This window comes from Chrysemys picta, chromosome 1 (assembly GCF_011386835.1).
Source record: "Chrysemys picta bellii isolate R12L10 chromosome 1, ASM1138683v2, whole genome shotgun sequence".
NCBI classification, from domain to species: domain Eukaryota; kingdom Metazoa; phylum Chordata; order Testudines; family Emydidae; genus Chrysemys; species Chrysemys picta.
The window spans coordinates 286,313,641-286,322,947 of record NC_088791.1 but is presented as its reverse complement, the minus strand read 5'-3'; positions in this window follow the sequence as shown (position 1 = coordinate 286,322,947).

The window sequence follows — 9,307 nt, the reverse complement described above, 5'->3', positions numbered from 1 at the left end:
TAATACATTGACAAACAGTACTAAAGCAAGAGATGATGCAACCAGTCAGAATGCATAAGAGCTAGGTTTTACAAGGCATTTACCAAACAAAAGCCTATTTTTCTATTCTGTAATTAGTATAATTGTAGTTAATGTTTATATTGTTTCTGTAGTGAACAAGTAAATAGTGAATTGCTTGTTTTGACTTTTTTTTAAAAAAACCCACAGCCTAATGAAATATTTTAATATATTCAGCTCTAGTTCTAATTCAATGGAGGAAAATGAAGGTATAGAATAAAATTGCATTTTTCTTTTGAAATTTCTAAATAGTTGGTTTCAATCATCTCTGTTTAATAAGGTCTATGCCATGGCAGCAGGGTGGATTGATTTAAATCAAAGCAATTTAAATAACTGATTTTAATCAGCACACAGGAAACCTTGATTTAAATAATAAATTTTAATTGTGTTTGCATTTCTACTTTTCAGTTATTTTCCTAAAGAAAGGTTGATTTCATGTTGATTGGTAACCATTAAAACACATTGATTTGCAATTAAATATAGCATTTGCACTATATTTGGTGCTTCTTTTTGTTAACCAGGAGGATATGTTATGTTGGTACACTTATTTAAGCAATTGTATAGCTTAACTTATATTTTCAGATTTTTAATTTTTACACATTTTATTATATCAGAAAATGATGAATGCTGTGTTTCTTATTTATGAGATGATTACTCTTTTACTTGTAATTTGTGTCAAGCACTGTTGGATGGAAATTCAAATTCAATTACAATGCATAAAAACAGCATTTAGGTTTTGTTATTACATAAAAGTACTTTATGCTGGATAAATAAAAAAAAGTTTATCAAAACATATTTGTATTTAAAACAAACTAATTTATTAAACAAAGGAGTATTATCTGTACATAGTGAATTGAACTGATTGTTTCTGGTCACCATGACCTTCAAGATTTTAGAACTAGTAGATCTCATTCTCTTATGCTTAGTTTGTATTTATAGACTGGAAGAGGAAAACAAGCTTTCCTGTTTTTTCAACTCCCAATTGATTTCTCAACTGTAAATGAGCCAGTTATTGAACTGAGCTAGTTGAATAAACTGAAATGAAAAACTATTCTCTCTGCACAAGAAGAAGTGGATACCGTTGTCAAAAGTCAGTTTGGTACAGGAGTCGGCAACCTCTGGCATGCGGTTCAGGGCCAGTTTGTTTACCTGCCGTGTCCACAGGTTTGGCCGATCCCGGCTCCCACTGGCCGCGGTTCACTGTCCCAAGCCAATGGGGGTGGCGGGAAGCCGTGGCCAGCACACCCCTCGCCGCAGCCAGTGGGAACCGCGATCGGCCGAACCTGCAGACGCGGCAGGTAAACAAACTGACCCGGCCCACCAGGGTGCTTACCCTGGCGAGCCACATGCCAGAGGTTGCCGACCCCTGGTTTAGTGCTTCAGCAAACTCTGGTTCCAGGTGCTTGCTTAAGTGGATTGACTTTCTTTAAAATTTGGCAGCAAACATGTTCTGCTTAATATTTTTTGGTTTTAATGTACATTATTATAATTGATTATAATAAATTTAGATCTTAACAGAGGCTGTCAGTTTCAAATTTAATTTCAGGTTTATACTTTAAAAATAAACCTATATTCAATTTAAATTTAAAAATCTATTTTTTAAAAGAATCATTAATCACATTTAGAATTTGAAAATATTTCCCTAAAATGCTCTACAAATATTTCAACAAATTTGTAAGTGACTGTATCAGTGGCAGAGATCTTCATTATATGTGCATTTTACAGGTATTCAGGAATAATATTAAATGTTTCTCTATTTTGTACACTCTACAATTTCAATATATCTACATAGGTTCAGTCCTGTTGTTATTGCATAGACACATACTTCCTGGGGAAATCAGTCAGAGTTTCGTGTTTTACTGAAAGATCAGATCTATGTAATGGAACCAACCTTCGTATTTTGAAGTGACTGGATAAACTTAGAGGATCAGATATCAGGGGGTAGCCATGTTAGTCTGTATCTACAAAAACAACAAGGAGTCTGGTGGCACCTTAAAGGCTAACAGATTTATTTGGGCATAAGCTTTCGTGGGTAAAAACCTCACTTCTTCAGATGCATAGAGTGAAAGTGACAGATGCAGTCATTATATACTGACACATGGAGAGCAGGGAGTTACTTCACAAGTGGAGAACCAGTGTTGACAGGGCCAAGGAAAGGAGGCCCTTGAAGAATTCTACCTGGACTTCAACAATTTCCACCCCACCATCAACCTCAGCCTGGACCAGCCCACACAAGAGATCCACTTCCTGGACACTACAGTGCAAATAAGTGATGGTCACATAAACACCACCCTATACCGGAAACCTATGACCGCTATACGTACCTACATGCCTCCAGCTTCCATCCAAGACACTTCACACGATCCATTGTCTACAGCCAAGCCCTAAGATACAACCGAATTTGCTCCAACCCCTCAGACAGAGAAAAACACCTACAAGATCTTTATCAAACATTCGTAAAACTACAATACCCACCTGGGGAAGTGAGGAAACAGATTGACAGAGCAAGATGGGTACCCAGAAATCACCTACTACAGGACAGGCCAACAAGGACAATAACAGAACACCACTGGCCATCACATACAGCCCCCAGCTAAAACCTCTCCAGCGCATTATCCACAATCTACAACCTATCCTGGAAAATGATCCCTCACTCTCACAGACCTTGGGAGGCAGGCCAGTCCTCGCTTACAGACAACCCCCCAACCTGAAGCAAATACCAGCAACTACACACCACACCACAGAAACACCAACCCAGGAACCAATCCCTGTAACAAACCTCGTTGCCTACTCTGTTCCCATATCTACTCTGGCGACACCATTAGAGGACCCAACCACATCAGCCACACCATCAAGGGCTCATTCACCTGCACATCCACTAATGTTATATATGCCATCATGTGCCAGCAATGCCCCTCTGCCATGTACATTGGCCAAACCGAACAGTCCCTCCGCAAAAGAATAAATGGACACAAATCGGACATCAGGAATGGTAACATACATAAGCCAGTAAGTGAACACTTCAATCTCCCTGGTCATTCTATTACAGATTTAAAAGTCACTATCATTGAACAAAAAAATTTCAGAAACAGACTTCAAAGAGAAACAGCAGAACTAAAATTCATTTGCAAATTTAACACCATTAATCTGGGTTTGAATAGGGACTGGGAGTGGCTGGCTCATTACAGAAGCAGCTTTTCCTTTCCTGAAATTGACATCTCCTCATCTATTATTGGGAGTGGACTACATCCACCCTGATTGAATTGGTCCTGTCAACACTGGTTCTCCACTTGCGAAGTAACTCCCTGCTCTCCATGTGTCAGTATATAATGCCTGCATCTGTAACTTTCACTCTATGCATCTGAAGAAGTGAGGTTTTTACCCACGAAAGCTTATGCCCAAATAAATCTGTTAGTCTTTAAGGTGCCACCAGACTCCTTGTAGTTTTTTTAGAGGGTCAGACTAATGCTAGTGGTGTTATATGAGGCATACATGTAATCTGAACATAATTTGAGAGCAAATCCAAGCCTTTTAGATTGAATGGCCACCATTATAAAGTTTGGATTGTGCAGGAGTAACTATGCTTTGTCTTCTCTTGGGTCCTGAAAACAGGGTGTGTATCTGATCATTCTAGCTGATTGGTTAAGCTGGCAGCAGGGAAATGATACTTGTCCTCTCTTATTGAGAGCTTGGGCATCCCGACATAAGACTTGTAAGGCACCTAGACACCTCAGAGATGAGCCACAGATAAATATGCTGACACTATTTCACAGAGCTCAATTTTAAATCCACACGATCTTCTGGGATATTGTTACATCATAGAGATGGATCTTTGTTGTTTCAGTTATGTGCCATGCTGAGAAATGCAGCTGGAGTAGCTGAGAGATTAGTTGGTGGGCCCTAGCGAGAGAGAGATGGCTGGGGAACAGATTGGGGCAGTCTTTCTATCCATCTTGTGGTACTTATATGACCCCCCCTTATCTTACCATAGTATCTGAGCATCTTACAGTCTAGAATGTATTTGTCTTCAGAACATCCCTGTGAAATAGAGATTATCCCCATTTTACAGATGGGGAACTGAGGCATAGAGCGCTAAGACACTTACCCAAGTCACACAGGAAGTCTATGGTGGAGCAGGGAATTGAACCTGTGTCTTCAAGACTAGTATCCTAAACACTGGACTATCCTTCCTTGTGTAAATCACAAACATGTGGGCAGCCTCAAAACTTAAATATAAATTGATGTCTTAGTATTCACCTGATCTTGGAACATCTGTGTGCTTGACCAGTGTCTCACTGTGACTTTGAGCATCCCGACTGTTGCTCCAAATTATACCAGCACCCCTAGGAGTCCATATGGCAAGTATCAATTTTCAGGGCTGTCAGTGGGAGTCAGAGATAGTGTAGAAATTGCTGCATCAGTGCTATGTCACTGGAAGGCTCTCCTGCACTGAGGTAATCCTACCTGTCTAGCACAGTGTAGCTACACTGCAGCATAAAATATAGGGCTGGATGTGTAAATTTAGGACTGGTCTGTTCTGTACATAGTAGTTGAATCTCTAGAAAGGATAATCTCTGCCCAATTATTGTTGAGTGAATTGTGTGCAAAATACGGTGCATAGCCAGTGCCTCACTTGTTGTATTTTGAACTTTGTGTTAGTCTTTAGGTGATTCTGACCAATTGCCTTTATTATTTCTTAGCTGGTCACAGCTTTAAAATGTAATCATAATTATTCTGAATTTGTTTCCTTTATTGTACTTCAGTTATTAATGGAGGCACTCGGTATAGCCAAACTGCTTACAAGTAATGTAGTCTACTTCCCTAAAGTTAAATTGACTTAGATGTATTACAGCCCATATGCTAATATGTTTCTTTCTTTGTGTTGTCGACTTTAATCATATCCAGTATTAAAACAGAATCGTTGTTAAATGTAGTTAATAAAACGTTCAAATTCCTGTTAAGACTTCAGCTAGTTGTTGAATCTCGGAGAGTCAAGTACTTTAGAAGGACACACTGAGTAGAGAGTTCAAGTGATTATGCAGAAAATTGTGTGACGGTAAGTTAGTGATCTGTGTTGTGTGTGGCAGAGGAATAGTTTCCCCTATTGCTCCATTCCATTTGAAAAGTGTTAGATGTTGCGTGACATATTGTAAAGCTCCAGTGATTGTAACTGAACTTTTGTGAATGTTGTAAGTTTTGAGTGGCTGTTAGAAAGGTTAAATCTTGGTTATTTTTAACATTTTCTATGCTGATACAATTTTTACCTTCCAATATTTACTTTATTCCAAAATTGTTTAATACACCTATACCCCGATACAACGTGGTCCTTGGGAGCCAAAAATCCCTACCGTGTTATAGGTGAAACCCCGTTATATCGGGATAGAAGCGGCAGGGCTCCAGTGGTGATTTAAAGAGCTCCGGCCACTGCGGGGAGCCCAGGACCTTTAAATCGCCGGCCAAGCCCCCGCTGCAGCAGCTCTGGGGTAGCAGCGGCAGGGCTCCAGTGGTGATTTAATGAGCCCAGGGCTCCGGCCACTGCGGGGAGCCTGGGCCATTTAAAGCGCTGCCCAAGCCCTGCTGCCGGAGCCCCGGGGTTACTGTGCGATATGCGAACCCGTGTTATATTGGGTCGCGTTATATCAGGGTAGAGGTGTATGTATTTTTATTTCTTTAACCCTTTGGTAGTTCTTTTCTGTCTCATTTGTACAGTATTTCAAGAGTCCAACATGTAAACTTGGCTGTAAATACCAACCTTTTCCAGAAGAGGTTCTTAGCTACTATTGTTAGCTTGTCTTTGGTCTTTTATTTTAAACTGCCATAATTACTTCAGACCAACATATTTCTCATTGATTATGGGCCAGTGAAAGAGACATTCTCCTGAATTCATTAACTCCCAGTGGCTTTATTTCCTGCAGAAATGCATGGTTGCTATTATGATCTACATAACGATATCCAGAAATAAACCTTTAAAACATCTTTTTGAACCATACCAACAGCCTCTTTTTAAGTTATTTGTATTACCAATTAATTATTTTCATAGCACCAACATTGTGCTAGACATTTGCGTAGGGCTTGGTCCTGTACCCTTGAGCTTAGGGCAAGTGTTTCCATTAAATTGAATGGATGCAGTTTCAGGCCTCTAGTACAGTGGTATTCAACCTTTTTTCATTTGTAGACCCCTAAAACATGTTGAATGGAGGTGCGGACCCCTTTGGAAATCTTAGACAATCTGCAGACCACAGGTTAAAAACCACTATTCTATGGTAACGGCAGCCTTTTGTGGAGCCCTTAGACATAGTCTGTGGACCCCAGGTTGACACCCACTGCTGTAGTGCACTAGATGCTAGTTTAGTGGCAAAATTGGGCTGCTGTGCTTTGCATTTGCATTCCTCACAGTTCAAGGGCTGGGTGTATTCTAGAATCAGCAAACCTCCCTTGGAGGGAAGGACTGACAGTTGGGCTGATTTGGATAATCTCGAGAGGAAGTTGCATCTGAATGGTCTTGGCTGGGAGAAAGATTGCCCCGATGCAAGGCACTAGAAAGGTAAGGTAGGGAAAAAGAAAATGAAGCTTGATGTTGGTGAATCACACCTTTACCCAATCCCTTTGGGAAGTTCTGGTGGGCAAGGGGGATGCCTTTTTTCTGCTTCTTTTGTTGCATGTTTAACACCGATGGACCCCGGTTGTTGGTGGCTGGGATCAAACCTGGCACCTTTGGAGCTTAATGCATGAGCTAAAAGAAATGTATCTTTTAGCTAAGGCTGTAGCAGGCTCATCAAGCTCTAGTTGCCCCTAGAGGGGGATAGAATGCCACACCAAGAAGGCATGGGTTACATACGGTGGGAGGGATAGCTCAGTGAGGTGGGAGGGATAGCTCAGTGGTTTGAGCATTGGCCTGCTATACCCAGGGTTGTGAGTTCAATTCTTGAGGGGGCCACCTAGGGATCTGGGGCAAAATTGGTACTTGGTCCTGCTAGTGAAGGCAGGGGGCTGGACTTGATGACCTTTTAAGGTCCCTTCCAGTTCTAGGAGATAGGATAGCTCCATTAATTTATTTAAATTTATTTATTTATTACTTCCCTTAGCTGAGGAAGTGCATCCTGAGCTTCAGAGACTTCCCAGTTGATATCCTGGACGTGCCTCCTCTTGTAACGCCAATGGACCCAGGCATTGTCAGCCAGGATCAAATCTGCGACCTCTGGAGCTTAAAGCATGAGCCTCTACTGCATGAGCTAAAGGATACAAGTCTTTTTGCCAAGCGTGTAGCAGACTCATCAATCTATAGCTGGTCTAGCTGCCACTAGAGCAGGACAGAGTGCCACACCCAGCAGGCATGGGTTACACATGCACATGATTTGACTGTTCCAGGCATTACAAGGAAATGGAATATGCCCTGAGGAGAAATAAAGGGGACTATAAAGGGAGTCCCTCACCACTGTGGAACCTCCTGCTGGCTTATCTCAGTGGCAACTGCAGTCCATTGTCCCAGGGCTGCTTCCCATGTGGCTCCAGCACCCTCTTTGCCCTTGCTTCAGGGCCTCAGCCTGCAAACCCCAGCAGTCAGCCAGAAGCTGTCTCCCATTCCCCTGGTCCCTGCTAGCAGCACTGCTCTGTCCAGGGTGCTGGCAGTTCTCTCAGCCCTCCTGAGACACAATCCTTCCTCCCTGGGCTCCCAGCAAAGAACTGCCCTCCTCTGCCCTGCAGCTCCCTTTTTATATGGACCTACTTGGCCCTGATTGGCTGCTCCCTTCAGCCCTTCTCTGATTGGCTGCCTCCTGTGCAGCCTCCCTAGGGCTCTATTAACCCCTTAGAGTAGGGGTCGGCAACCTCTGGCACGTGGCTCTCCAGGGTAAGCACTCTGTCGGGCCAGGCCTGTTTGTTTACCTGTCGTGTCCGCAGGTTTGGCCGATTGCGGCTCCCATTGGCCGTGGTTCACCGCTCCAGGCCAATGAGGGTTGCGGGAAGCCAAGGTCAGCACATCCCTCGGCCCACGCCGCTTCCCGCTGACCCCATTGGCCTGGAGCAGCGAACTGCCGTCAGTGGGAGTTGCGATCGGCTGAACCTGCAGACGTGGCAGATAAACAAACCGGCCCGGCCCGACAGGGTGCTTACCCTGGCGAGCTGCGTGCCAGAGGTTGCCGACTCCTGCCTTAGAGCCCAGTGTGGGGCAGGCGCCCCATCACGCAGACACTTTTACTATTCTATTGATGACTTCCTCAGTGCAGTTGCAGAACTAAGCAAGTCTCACTCCTCCTATCATATTTCCACTCCCCATATCATATTTCCACTCCCTTCTCCCCATTTGCGTTTGTGGTTACTCCAGTGAATGCTTGGCAGATTGGCCAATCAGGTTTCACTGCTGCTTTATGACCACTACACTTAGGCCTCACCTGCAGAGGTTTACAAGTCAACAATTTTTTGGGGGTATAACTAAGGTGAGAATTTAAACTGCAGGTACACTATTTTCGTATAAGAGTGTCTTTTCCAGATTTGTTTGTTACTTGGGAAGAGATGTAAGCTATACCAAAAAAGACACTCTTATTCCAGAATAAGTGTGCCTACACTGGAGTTATACCATCATAACTATATTGGTATAACTGGTAACACTTTTTCATGTAGCCAAGCCTGTAGCCTATGGATATTCTGGGATTTCATTTTGATCACCCTCCTAAGAGGTCTAAATGCTCTACTTATTCTATTTTTCATATCTTTTCCTTTTGTCTCTAACTTCACAATGACTGCAGGGAGAATGGAGATATGTATATCCGGGGGGTAGTAGAGCTATTAAAATGTTCAGTGTTCTTTGCTGAGAAAGGGATACTTTTACAACAAATCAATGATTACATTTCCTGATTACTAAGAGAATGTGGGGATATTAGTATTGCCTTTTAAATTAAAAGAAATCTAATATGGTGATTTATCTGACACAAGTTGCAGTACCTTATGCATGGTATTGAGTTGTTAGGGTATTTGTTTTGATTTATATACCTGCGTGCACTTAATTATTTCTGTTTCTTCTTGACAGCCTGCTAGAAATGTTGCAGCTCACCTTGTCCCTTTGTAGAGTTGATGAAAAGCACCTGTGTGGGCTGGAAGCCTTCACAATAAATTCACAAGGTAAAGAAAGGTATCAAGATCCCTTCCTTTTATAGACACTCTAGTATCAGTGAAGTATAAGGAAATAAACAGTAATGAGCATACGGTGCAGTTGATGATTCCTCTTCTATGAGAATTGTTGATTCTAGAAATG